Below are 12,687 nucleotides of genomic sequence, written 5' to 3'. Positions count from 1 at the left end.
AGTTTCTGGCAGGTGCTTAGTCAATGGTTGCTGAGTGAAGAAATTAACAGAGACGTGTAAATGAGTTATTCTCACATTTCTACTTTCCTGAAGGAAGCTGGAGCAAGCCACAACTTCCTTAGGGTCAGCAGGTGACTGTTAATGTCTGTGAAGCCACAGTCTTCTGCCTGAGAGGGGAAATGGCTCGCCTGTTAGGTAGGAATGGCTCCTAATTGGAGCCAACATTTACAGTCAAGCTTTACAGAGATCACTGTGACGGATGAGGTGGGGTGCTAATACCGGATAGGATGTGGGGGTGGGGGGAGCGCATAACCTTGCCATGCAGCCAAAAGCTCAGGAAACGCCATTATCCTGAAACTGAGGCTTTATGAGAGGAGAAAATGAAAGCCAGCGGAATTGGTCTCAGGTAAGTAGAAAAGCATTCAGAATGATCTAAGATCAGGGAGTTGGAGAAGGAAGCAAAAACAAAGTGATCAAGACAGCACCAATTGCATTAGAAAATCAGTTAAAAGCTGGAAGCCAAGCAGTGGTGGTGCATGCCTTCGATCCCAGCAATCAGGAGGCAGAGGCAGTCAGGTCTCTTATGAGTTCAAGGCCCGCCTGGTCTACATAGTAAGTTCTAGGACAGCCAGGGTTACACAGAGAGAGCCTATTTGTAAAAGCAAAAACAAAGAAGTTAGGAATGGTGGCACACACCTTTAATTCCAGCACTCAGGAGGCAGAGATAGGTGAATATGTGTTTGAGGCCAGCCTAAGATTCTGTCTCTTTTGAATGAAAGAAAGAAAGAGAGATTGGGGGGGGGGGTAGAAGTTAAGAAGCTGAGTCAGGATGAACTAAGGATTCCTTTGTGCATTTTCGCCTGCTACTCCTGGTTTTACTTTAGATCACTGGCTCTCAATATGTGACCTTTGTCGGTCAGCCTCCGAGCTGTCTGGTAAGTCAGAAGGAATGCAGTCTGGGACTTAGAATGTAGGTCAGCTGGTAGAGCGCTTGCATAGCAAACACAAAGCCCTGGGTTCTAGTCCCCACCACTGCAAAAAAACAGTTATGGTGGCTTGCGCTTGTAAGTCCCAACACTTGGAAGGTGGAGGCAGGAGGATCAGAAGTTCAAGATCACCCTCAGCTACATACTGAGTTCAAGGCCAGCCTGTGTTACAGCGCACCCTATCCCAGATCATAAGAATATAAATAAGAATAAGGGGGCTTGCAAAGATGGCTTGGCAGATAAAGGAAGGCTCCTTGAATTCTGAGTCCAATCCTAGGATCCACATAGTAGAAGGAGGGAACCAAGGGCGGAATTTTGTCCTCTGATCTCTACACACACACACACCACAGCATGAAGAGACTACACCACACACACACACACACACACACACACACACATCCCTTTTCAAGAAGGATACTATAAATAAGGAAGTCAGATCGATGGCCTCACAGGTAGAGGCACTAATGACCCAAGTTTGATTCCTGAATTCCATGAACTCATAAGAGAGAACAGATTCCTGAGAGTTGTCCTCTGACCTCCACAGGTGTGCTGTAGCACAAGCGTATCTGCACACGCACATGCGCTAATATAAAAAGAACGGAAGGAAGAGTCCAGATCGTGGGTATAGCTCGGTGTTGGCACGCAGGAGGCCCTGGGCTTTATTCTCAGTGCTGCAAAGAAAATAAATAAATAGATAAAAAGAGGAAGAGCGCATTTAAGAAACTGCAGATCTCAGGCAGAAAGGGTGGGACAAGGAGCCACTGACTACAGAGACTGCAAGATGAGATGGGACCGGGTCTGGAAGAGCTGGGTTAGTGGCAGCAAATTGCTTGGGTTTTTTGCTCAGGCTGCACCAGTCAGTGTCCGAAATTGTGGCTAGCGCAAATGGGATGCTCATTGAGCAAATGAAAAAAAAAGTTAATGGGTAGCATTTTCTCTTTTTTAAAATGTTTTAAACTGTAAATCTTCCCTAAATCTTTGACAGATGTTCCTGCTCATCAGTCAGCAAGCAACAAAATGAACGAATGAGTAGCTAATGAATATTAAAGAGGCAATTCCACCACCGATCATGCTTAATTCAACAGTTTATCTTTTGATGGGCATCTGGGCTTGTGGCTATGATTTCATACTGCACACACACATCATGTAGGCCTATTTCCCGCTCACAGAAGTCCCCAACAGTTCTGGAAAAGACACCATGGTGTATCCCAATGCGGTGTCACCGGAGTCTGTTAGAGACATGGTCCCTTAGATGGTGAGGAGTTGTTCACGCGCTCAGAGCGCGGAAGTGACAGGAACCCATTTGCAATTTGAAAAGGTCACTCTGCCTTCAGCTAGGGAGAAGGAATTTGGAGCAGAGAGTGATGGAAGCACTTAGTGCTCCTGAGTAGAGTCTCAGGATGCTATTTGCTGTGGTTGGTGTCATCCAAAACCTTCCGCTGAAATGCTGTCCCGTTTGGGAGGTATTGAGAAGGTAGGCGGAAATGCAATCCCAGCACAGTGTTTAGAGGTGGGGTTTGAGGAAGGGATTAGGATTAGATAAGATCATGAATGCGAAGCCCCTACGACCATGAACATTTTAAGAATGTAATATAATTATAACATTGAATTTTTTAAATCTTTATTTTTATGTATGTGTATGTAACTGTGTGAGTGTATGCCACATGGGTACAGATGTCCTCAGAGGCCAGAAGAGTGTTGGATCCCCTGGAACTGGAGTTACAGGCTGTAAAAGTGAATACTGGAAACTGAACTCAGGCCCTCTGAGGAGCAGCGAGTGCTCTTTACTGTTGAGCCATCTCTCCATCCTGACCATGACATTCTGACCCTCCTGTCTCTACTTGAGTGCTGGAGTTATGGGCATGAACCACCTTGCCTAGCCTACCCATCTTTCTTTCTTTCCTTCCTTCTTTCTTTCTTTTTTTTTGAGACAGGGTTTCTCTGTAACTTTGTTTTTTCAATAACTTATTTAACTTTATTTTATGTGGATTGGTGTGAAGATATCAGATCCCCAGAAACTGGAGTTACAGACAGTTGTTAGCTGTCATGTGGGTGCTGGGAATTGAACTTGGGTCTTCTGAAAGAATAGACAGTGCTCTTAACCGCTGAGCCATCTCTCCAGCCCCTTCTCTGTAGCTTTGAACCGTGTCCTGGAACTAGTTCTTGTAGACCAGATTGGCCTCAAAGTCATAGAGATCCGCCTGCCTCTGCCCTCTCGAGTGCTGGGATTAAAGGTGTGCGCCACCACCGCCTGACTATCCTTGTTTCTTAATGGGTGATACTTCATGTGCATTAGAAGTGGGAGCAGGGATGGGGAAAGGCCAATAACCTGGGTACTAAGTTACAATTAGATAGAAGTAAGATGTTCTAAAGCCAGGCATGGGGTACATACCTGGAATCCCCGAACTTGGGAGTGGAGGCAGGAAAATCAGGAGTTCAAGATCATCCTCAATTAGACAGCAAGTCGGATGCCAACTTTAGCTACATGAGATCTTGTCTTAAAAGAATAAAGAAAAGGTACAAAATTCTAGAAAGAAAAAAAAATTCTAGATCTAGGAGTACATTTCAGTAGTAGAGCTTTTGCCTAACATGAACATAGGCTGTGGGTTCAATCTCCAACACTGCTCCCCAAAAGTTATGGTGTGTCACTATATAGCAGAGTTATTATAAATAATAATAATAATGTACTATAATTTCACAAAGATAAAAAAATTGTTTTGGATTTTCTCACCATAATTGAATGATAGTTGATATATATACATGTTTTATATTTTATATGTAAAATATTTTATATATGTATAAATTTATATATATAATGTTTACCTGAATTTAAACAATGTATACATGTATCAAAACATCATAGCACCCCATTATTATAGTTAGATCTTGCCTGCCCCCAAAGGCCAAAGACTTGGGTTCCCAACTGGGTTCCATTGTTAAAGACTTGGTTCCCAACTGGGTTCCATTGAGAAGTGGTGGAAAATTCAAGAATCAGAGCCTCTTTAGAAATCATTATGTTATGGAGGCATGCTCTCTAAGGGGATTGTAGGATTGAGGTATCACCTTTTACTCATCCCCCCCCCCCAGCTCTCTATTAGGTGAGCAATTTTTCTGTATCTTGCACGGGCCTTAAAACAATAGGATCAACTGATCACGGACCACAACATCAATCCCCAGAACCCACATGGCTAAGGAGAGATCAGATTCCTGCCAGTTGTCCTTTGACGTCCACATAGGCACTGTGGCATGCTCATGCCCACTTCCCCCAAGTAAATAAATAAAAATTTCACATAAGTAAATAAAGGGACAAAAGCATGAACAAACAAACAAGCAAACAAGGAGCTATTTTGCATCTCTCGGGAGTAGAGAATGCTGGAGGAAGGGGTTAGGTACTGATAGAACTTGGTCAGCAGTTTAGTTATCTGCGTATAAGGCTCCATGAAAGAAGTGCTGTCTGAGCTGAGATCTGAAAATTCCATAGGAGTCTGCGAGAAGAGCGGTGAGGACAGTCCAGGTAAAAGCAATGTATGTGTGAAGTCTGTGCTCAAGAAAACAGAAAGAAGCCAGCACTTGGGAGGCAGAGGTAGGCGTATCTCTGTGAGTTCAAGCACAGGCTGGTCTACAGAGTGAGTTGCAGGACAGCCAGGGCTACAAAGAGAAACCCTGTCTTGAACCACCATCAACCAGAAAAGAAAAAAGAAAGAAAGGGAGGGAGGGAGGGAAGAAAAAAAAGAAAACAAAGAATTGGAGTTGGGCTGGGACTGAAAGGTAGAGTTGCTGGTGTTCACAGGGCCTTGAGTGGCTGTAGCGCAGAACAAGGCCATGCAGGGCTCGAAGCCATTGCATTGTTTCCATCCTGGAAGGCTGGAGGGAGCTGAGGCTATACTCAATGATGAGAAAGTTCTTGCCGTGTGCTCCTGAGATCTTGGGTCCAATTCCTACAACTGAACCCCTCCCCCCCCAAAAAAAACCTCTCTGAAAGCAACAGGAAGCCTATTAAGGTGAGGAGGACCTACATCAGGAGCGTGATGTGACAGCAGCCATGTTTTGAACAACCTTGGCTTCCAGGTGGGGAGGGCTAAAGAGAAGAGGACTACAAGCAGGAAGGTGGGTTTGAAGGCTACTGCAGCAGTCTAGCTGAGTGATCATGGAGGCCTGTACAGCGTGGTCGGCATGGAGAACGCATTTGGAAAACATTTAGGAAGTAAAATTGGCCCAGGTTTGGTGATTCGGAGAGTAAGGAAGACAGATGCCAACCTAGGGACTCCTGTTCCGCTGGAGCGAGTAGGAAGCTACAGTTCCGAGGGGGGTAGAAATATGCAAAGCATTGGTGTATACATGGTATTGAACCCCGCGTGAATGAGGGAAATTACCTAGGGGGAGAGTAGGGAAGACTGCAGACTAAATTCCAGAAAATACCATTACTTCCAAGTGGAACAGGGGCAGAGGCTAGAGCTGAGCTGGTACAGCGCTGCATTGCAGGTGTGAGGCTTTGGGGTCTATCTCCCGTGCCACCAGGAAGGAAGGGAAATAGAAGTGGACATGGAAGAATCTGAAAAGACAGAAACTGGAGGGCCAGCCAAGGTTGTGTGTCATTGGCGCTCAAGGATGAGGGAATGTCAAGAAGAAAGGAATAATCAACAGAAGTGAATATGGTGGAAAAACCTGGCAGGTTTGAATTGTGGCTCGGTGCTTGCCGAGCATGAGAGACTCCTTGGGTTTCACTCCAAGAAATACACACACACACACACACACACACACACACACACACACAACACACACACACACAGGGGTGGATGGGAAGACAGTCAAGGAAGATAAAACATAGCCATAAAATAAAACTCCAGCTTCTTGGAGCTCTTCCGGTTCAGCAACAGCTATTGCAGAGACAAGGTCTGGAGGACTGGTGGCCTCCAAACCACTTACGTGTGTTGAAGAATGACTAAGACATGACGGACGGGATTCAGCACGTACAACTGACTGTGAAGGAAAACAGAAGTATGTAGGTAGGGGTCAGAGTTTCTCTAAAGACGCCGAGGGGACAGAAGATATGGGCCCGCTTCAGTGTACTTGGGAAAGGTCCAGGTGATCGGCAGTGATTGACTGCACACAGCGTTGAGCCAGTAAATATTTAATAGCTAGCTCTCCAAGCAACAAGCGACAGGGCTGCTCCACGTCACTTGCTGGTTTCCATGGTGTAAATACTCTCACCACGACTGATTTCCAGTTATCAATATGACATCCCGAGTTTGGCAAGCAGGTGACAGCACACCATAGCTAGCAGCGGGAGGACTGAGATGTTCAGTTACTGGCCAGCTGTAGTTCTTGTTTTCGTGAATTCCCTGTATGTGCCTTGCACTACTTTTACATGGAAACACATGTCCTTTCTCTTGTTAGCTCCTATGAGGCTTTTCCCTATGGATAGTCATCCTTTGCCAGTAATTTTATTGATAGTTAATTCTGTGTAAAGAAGTTGAAATATTTATATGCCCAAATCTGTCACTGTTTTTTTTTCTCAAAGATTTTCGCCCCTGGTGTTGCACATTTTTTTTTGTAAATTATTAAGTTGGTATGCTGCTTTGATTAGTATGTACTTGCCTAGCATAAGCAAACCTTCTGAGACTGAGGGGTTTAAATTGCAAAGGTGAAGAACTGGCTATGAGTCTTAGCAAAACCCACCAGGATAGCATTCTATGAAGTATCATGCTAGCCAGCTAATACCCTTAACCTCATCTTTTTACTTTTACATTATTACATCCTTAAACATTTCAGCCCCCTACCCTCACCTCAGAATCTCGGGTTTCCCCAGCTGGCTCTGAACTCCCTATGTAGCTGAAGATGATTGTGCACGCTGAATTTTCCTGCCTGTATCTTCTAAGCGCTGGGACCACACAAGCGTGTATCAAAATGTCCTGTGCCGGATTGAACTCAGGTCTTTGTGCAAACTGGGCAAGCACTAAAGCAAGCGCCCTGCATCCCTGGTCCCCCAGCTAAGGACTACAAATATCACGGTGGTGCAGAAAACACTTCTAACTAGCCCTCTTCCTTCTTTCCAAAGTTCAATCTACCTTTCCCTCAGGTATTTCACGAACCCTAGCAAATACAGTTGAAGCACCTTGGGTAAGCTGGTGGCTGGTGTCCTGGTTTGTTTTTATGGTCAGCTTGGCCTGATCTAGAGTCACCTGGGAAAAAGGAATCTTAGCTGAAGAGTTGGCTGTGGTGTACTGTCATGTGATGGCTAAGTGATGTAGGAGGTCCAAACCCCCTATGGGCAGTACCCCTTGGCTGAGCTGCATGAGAAAACTGGTCAGGGAGTGAGCCAGTGGATGGCAGTGCTCATGGTTCCTGTCTCAGTTCCTTCTTAGAGTTCCTGTCCTGGCTTCCATCAGTGATGGATTGTGTGACCTGGAAGTGTGAACTGAAGCCAACCCTTTCCTGCCCTAAGTTTCTTTTAGTTGTGGTATTTATCACGGCAACAGAAAAGCAAGCTGGACCCCAAGGTTGTGTCACCTCCTGGTCAGAAAGGACCTCAGAGGAACCAGTCATGCTGTGTTCTTGTTGGAAACAATTAAGGTGAAATTGTAACCATTGAGTTTGACGGCATTTTCTTTTGTAACCTCACTGCCCAACATTAAATAACTTTGTAAAGTAGGGTCCCATCACCTGGGGGCATATTGACTTGCAGCTAATTGGTGAAGCCGGCTCCTAAGGAAGTCGTTCCATTTTAAGCCATCTGTAAGGTCAATCTCTAGCTGAGGGAAGAAGACAGAGACGTAGTCAGGATTCAAAGGGGGAGACGGTGAGTGGAATTGATTGATGTATACTCATTTATTTCATAAGGGCTTACAGATCACCTTCTGTGTGCCGCACATCTTACTCAAATTATGGAGCTTACAGTCTGGGCAGGAAAGGGGACAGAAAGACAGTCTAGCTGTTACAGTCCAGAGCAATAAAGAGACCGCGCCCTGGGCCTTTGGGAATGGAGATCTTAAGTCAGACTCAAGCCACTGAATAAGGCTTTACTGATGTGATTTTCTCCTGTCCAGACCGTAAGCTCTAGCTTGTGAGCACCACAGACGAGACAAACACCCTCCATGTTTGCACGCAGTATTCAAGGGCCCAGCTCCATGAAGGGATCCTCAGGTGGCCTTTGTGTCACTGTTTGACATGGAGGTTCATCTGCCACCATGCAAGTTCCCTGAGAATACAATCCTTATTGTGGAACTTAGGGACTTGACGTGCTCACTTTGTGACAAGTTGGCAAAGAGCCAAGGATGTTTTCTGAGCTTGATATGGTCTTCACTACAAATGGCTTCCTAGCTCACCTCAAGGGAAGGTCCTGTGACTGTCCGTTCAGGTGACACTAGGGGCCAAGCTTCTCAACATTCAAAACAGGACACTTCCGGTTTCCAAAGAAAATGCAGCAGCTTTCGGCAGTGATAACAATAAAAATGTTAGTTCCCAAATCCCGGGTCAGACATTAGGGATTTAATTAAACTGTCATGGAGTAAAGTTGGCTGGGAGGCAATGTGGGGTGGATATGGGGGAAGAGAGGTAAGTAGTATCAAAATACACTGTGCAAAATTCCCAAAGAACTAATGCAAATATATTTAAAAAAATAATTAATTGCCATGGGTCTGATCACAAATCCAAACAAGATACCTGGAATTCTAGGAGAGTTTGTTTAGACAGACTACTCATATTTTTGCCTTTGCAGATCACCTAATAAAAAATACAGGTAAATACATATGGAATAAATTGTCAATGAAAGTGCATTGTAAGAGCAATAAAGCAAAAGCATTTCCCAAGCGTTTAATCAACTGTATGAACTCAAAAGGGCACATTTCCAGACTCATTGTTGGTCATTGATCAGTATTGATCGACCCAATAATAAGAATAGAACACTGGTATTTAAAAAAATGAACTAGGCCAGTAGGAGCTATTTATTCTGGTTCCATTTAGAGATTTGTGATAGGAGCTTGGTGGCACTCACTTCTAATTCCAGCACTCAGAAGGCAGAGGCAGGCAGAGCTATGCATTCAAGGCCAGCTTGGTCTACATAATGAGGTCTAAGGAAGCTAAGACTACTTTTTTAAAAGGCAGGGGTTGCTAGAGAGATGGCTTCGCAGTTAAGCGCACTTGCTTCTGTTGCAGAGGACCCATGTCGGCATGCACAACTATTTGTAACTGCAGTTCCAGAGGATCTAACTCCCTCTTCTGGCCTCTGTGGCCATTCCACACATGTTGCCAGAGATCTACACACAGGCAAAACACATATCCATATTAAATAACATTTTAAAAGCAAAACAAAGAAAGGGGGCTTATAGTCAGACATTTTCATCAGGACCATTGGCTCCCCAATGAGGACACGGAGACATATCAATTATGCAAGCTGGGCCTTATCTTAGGCTTGTTTCTAACTAGTTCTTATAACCTAATTTAGCCCATTTCTATTCATTTACTTTCTGACTCATGGCCTTATTACTTCATCTCCACACTGCCCATCCTGTTTGCTCTGTCTCTTGGCATCTCTGCCTTCTTCTTCCCAGCATCATCTCTGTTGGGAAATCCTATCTAGTTATTGGCTATTCAGTTCTTGATTAAGCCAACCAGAGTGACACATCTTCAGAGTGTACAAAAAGATTATTCCACAAGAAGGGCTAGCAATACTTACCCTAGATGCCCAAGGCTTAGGTTTGGGCCCCATCACCCTGCCACCTCCACCGACTCATAAAAGTTTACTTTTAATCTCAGAGTTGATCTTGGTGTTACATGCTTATAATCCCAGCACTTAGGAGGCAGACACAGGAGGATGGCCACTAGCATGAAGCCATGTTGCTCTACATAGTAAGTTACAAGCCAGCTAGGGCTACATAGCAAGATCCTGCCTCAATAAAACCAGAGAGGAAGGGGAAGGGAAGAAAGGGGAGAAGAAAGTAAGGGAATGGAAGGATGATATCATTCAGGGATGTTAGGAGGACCCCCCACTTTGCTTAGCAATTGGCCATTCATCTTGAGAAGCTTAGACCACATTCACTTGTAAAATTCTTCAGTGGGGGTAAGGGAGAGTTAGACAGGGTCTCAGGTAGCTCAGGCTGGCCTTCAACTTGCTGAGTAGCTGAGGCTGGCCTTGAACTCTGATCCTCCTTACCTGTACCTTCCAAGTGCAGAGATGGTGGTATGTACCATGCCTGACTTTATATGTAAAATTATGGCACAGCTTTTGATAATTTAGTCAGGAAAGAAATACATAAAATTTCTATAGTCCTAATGCGATCATAAAAATGCCTTTAAGGGCTGGAGAGATGGCTCAGAGGTTAAGAGCACTGACTGCTCTTCCAGAGGTACTGAGTTCAATTCCCAGCAACCACATGGTGGCTCTCAGCCATCTGTAATGAGATCTGGTGCCCTCTTCTGGCCAGCAAGCAGACAGACAGAACACTGTATACATAATAAATAAATCTTTTAAAAAATGCCTTTAAAACTTGTATTTTGTTCATTTGTTAAACAATTGTTTATATGTATCAAAACAAGTGAATTAATCCATGCCTGGAATCCCAGAACTTGATAGTAAGTTCCAAGTTAGCCTGGGCTGTATATAGCAAGAACTAGTCTCCAAAAGCCAAAGGCTAGGGATATAGCTCAGTGCTAGAGTTTTGTCTAGATCCCCAGCAACACAAAACCTCCCAGCAAACAAAAACAACGAACAAAATTGCTTGTGTGGACTATGACTTCTACCACGATAGGCAGTTATATTACATTTCTATAAATACCTGGGCTGAGGAGATGACACAGCAGTTAAGAGCACATGCTGCTCTTCCAGAGGACCCAGGTTCGGTTCCCAGCACCCACATTGGGTGACTCACAACTGTCTATATACCTCTATGTCCAGGGATAGACACCTTCCTCTGACCTCCTCAGATACTGCGTGTACATGGTATATATATGTGTGTGTAAAAGGAAAACATTCACACACATGTGTGTATGTATATGTATGTGTGTGTATGTGTGTGTGTGTAAAAGGAAAACATTCACATACATAAAAAAATAAAAATAAATACTTTTAAAATGTCTGAGACTGGGTAGTGGTGGCTCATGTCTTTAATTCCAGAACTTCATAGGCAGAGGCAGGCAGATCTCTGTGATTTCGAGGTCAGCCTGGTCTACAGAGTGAGTTCCAGGACAGTTCCAGGGACACACAGAGATACCCTGTATCAAAAAAAAAAGTCTATGAGCCTCACCTGCCTCTCATCATAGTCAGCTGCGCCTCTGCACCCTACCATGGCTGCCACACAAAAGACAGAACAGTCACACGTCCCAGACCTCTGCTAGGTATGGGGCATCTGGAGGCTGGCTCTGTCCCTGTTGTTTTGACCCTAGTCATTTTGGGCTTCTGAGTTCCTGGCTCTATGCATCTAGCCTAAGATGAGAGAGACCTTCTCCTTCCAGGTCTGAGCTCTCAGGACCCTGTGCTCTAAACCCTCTTTTGCATCCTTCCCTCTACCCCTGTACCCAGGGAGTCCTCATGCCATCCTGACTTATTCCCCACCAAATAGGCCATAGCAGTCTTCAGAATCTATGCGTCTCCTGGGCTCAAGTCAGCTCTGCAATAGGAGATGAGACGCTTCCAGTCGCCATCTGCCTAATCCACATGGCCAGGTGGAGTCTGCATTTCCTTGACCAAATCAGCAGAGCCTTGCTTCGCCTCCCGTTGTTTCTGGTTCAGTGTGTTCAGATGCATTGTCTCCTCCATGAGAAAACACAGTCTTAGGAATCGCTGAGCTCTACCAAGTTGAATTTGAAGATTCATTCCCTAAAGTCCTCGGTTAGTAGCGGTAGCTCAGGACATTTTCAGATCTGGTATCAGTCTCTTCCAAACCACCCAGAAGCTGGTAGTGGCTAAGGCTTGAGGGTAGAGAAAACTCACACCCTCCGCTGCTTCCTCTCTCACACTGGATGGGAAATCGGATTTGCAAAGTTCATGGTATGAAGCTACAACAGCTGGACTCACCCAGTTTCTCTGGGCTTTTAAATACATTGTTTAAATCTTGTTCGCCGTTTGAGGCAAATACCCCACAAATAGCAAATGAACATTTTAAAATTTTTAATGGTTTCTCTTCAAGCTGTTCAAACTTATTCATCCATGTGGCTTGGTATAAAAAAAAAATGGAATCTGAAGCCAGACCCCTTATGTTTAAGCCTCACAGAGCTTCTTGCTAGCTACGTGGCCTTAAGCAATATACTAAACCTCTTTGTTCCATAGTTTGTTTTCTTACATCATTATAATAAGGATAAGAAGAGAATCTATAATATAGGGTCATAGGAATATTAAATACCTCCAAATCTGTAGGATGTGCAGAAGAACGTTATCTTATAATAAATCAATTATTATTTTTTCTTTGTATTTTAAGACAGGCTTTCAAGCAGCCCAGGCTGGCCTCAAACTTTCAACGCAGCCAAAGATGACTTTGAACTTATCATCCACCTGCTTCCCTCTCCCAGATGCTGCCATTACAGGTGTGTACTACTGTGCCCAGTGTATGTGGTGCTGGGGACCCAACACAGGGCTTCACAGAGCCTAGGCAAGAACTTTACCAACTGACCTACATCCCCAGCCCTATGTCTATTATCTATTAAGTAAATTAGTGAGTTACCAATATACATTAATATGCTGAACCCCAGTCTTTAATGTGACAATATT

General features: G+C 44.4%; 1 protein-coding gene across 2 annotated transcripts in view; it reads right to left on the bottom strand.

The window, feature by feature from the left end:
* Septin6 (septin 6) overlaps window positions 1-12,687 on the bottom strand; it is a 145,071-nt gene that overhangs the window by 83,920 nt on the left and 48,464 nt on the right. The gene's annotated exons all lie outside the window — the stretch shown is intronic.

This window comes from Microtus pennsylvanicus, chromosome X (assembly GCF_037038515.1).
Source record: "Microtus pennsylvanicus isolate mMicPen1 chromosome X, mMicPen1.hap1, whole genome shotgun sequence".
Lineage (NCBI taxonomy): Eukaryota > Metazoa > Chordata > Mammalia > Rodentia > Cricetidae > Microtus > Microtus pennsylvanicus.
The sequence above is the reverse complement of the archived record's forward strand: the minus strand, read 5'-3'. Positions and strand labels throughout refer to the sequence as shown.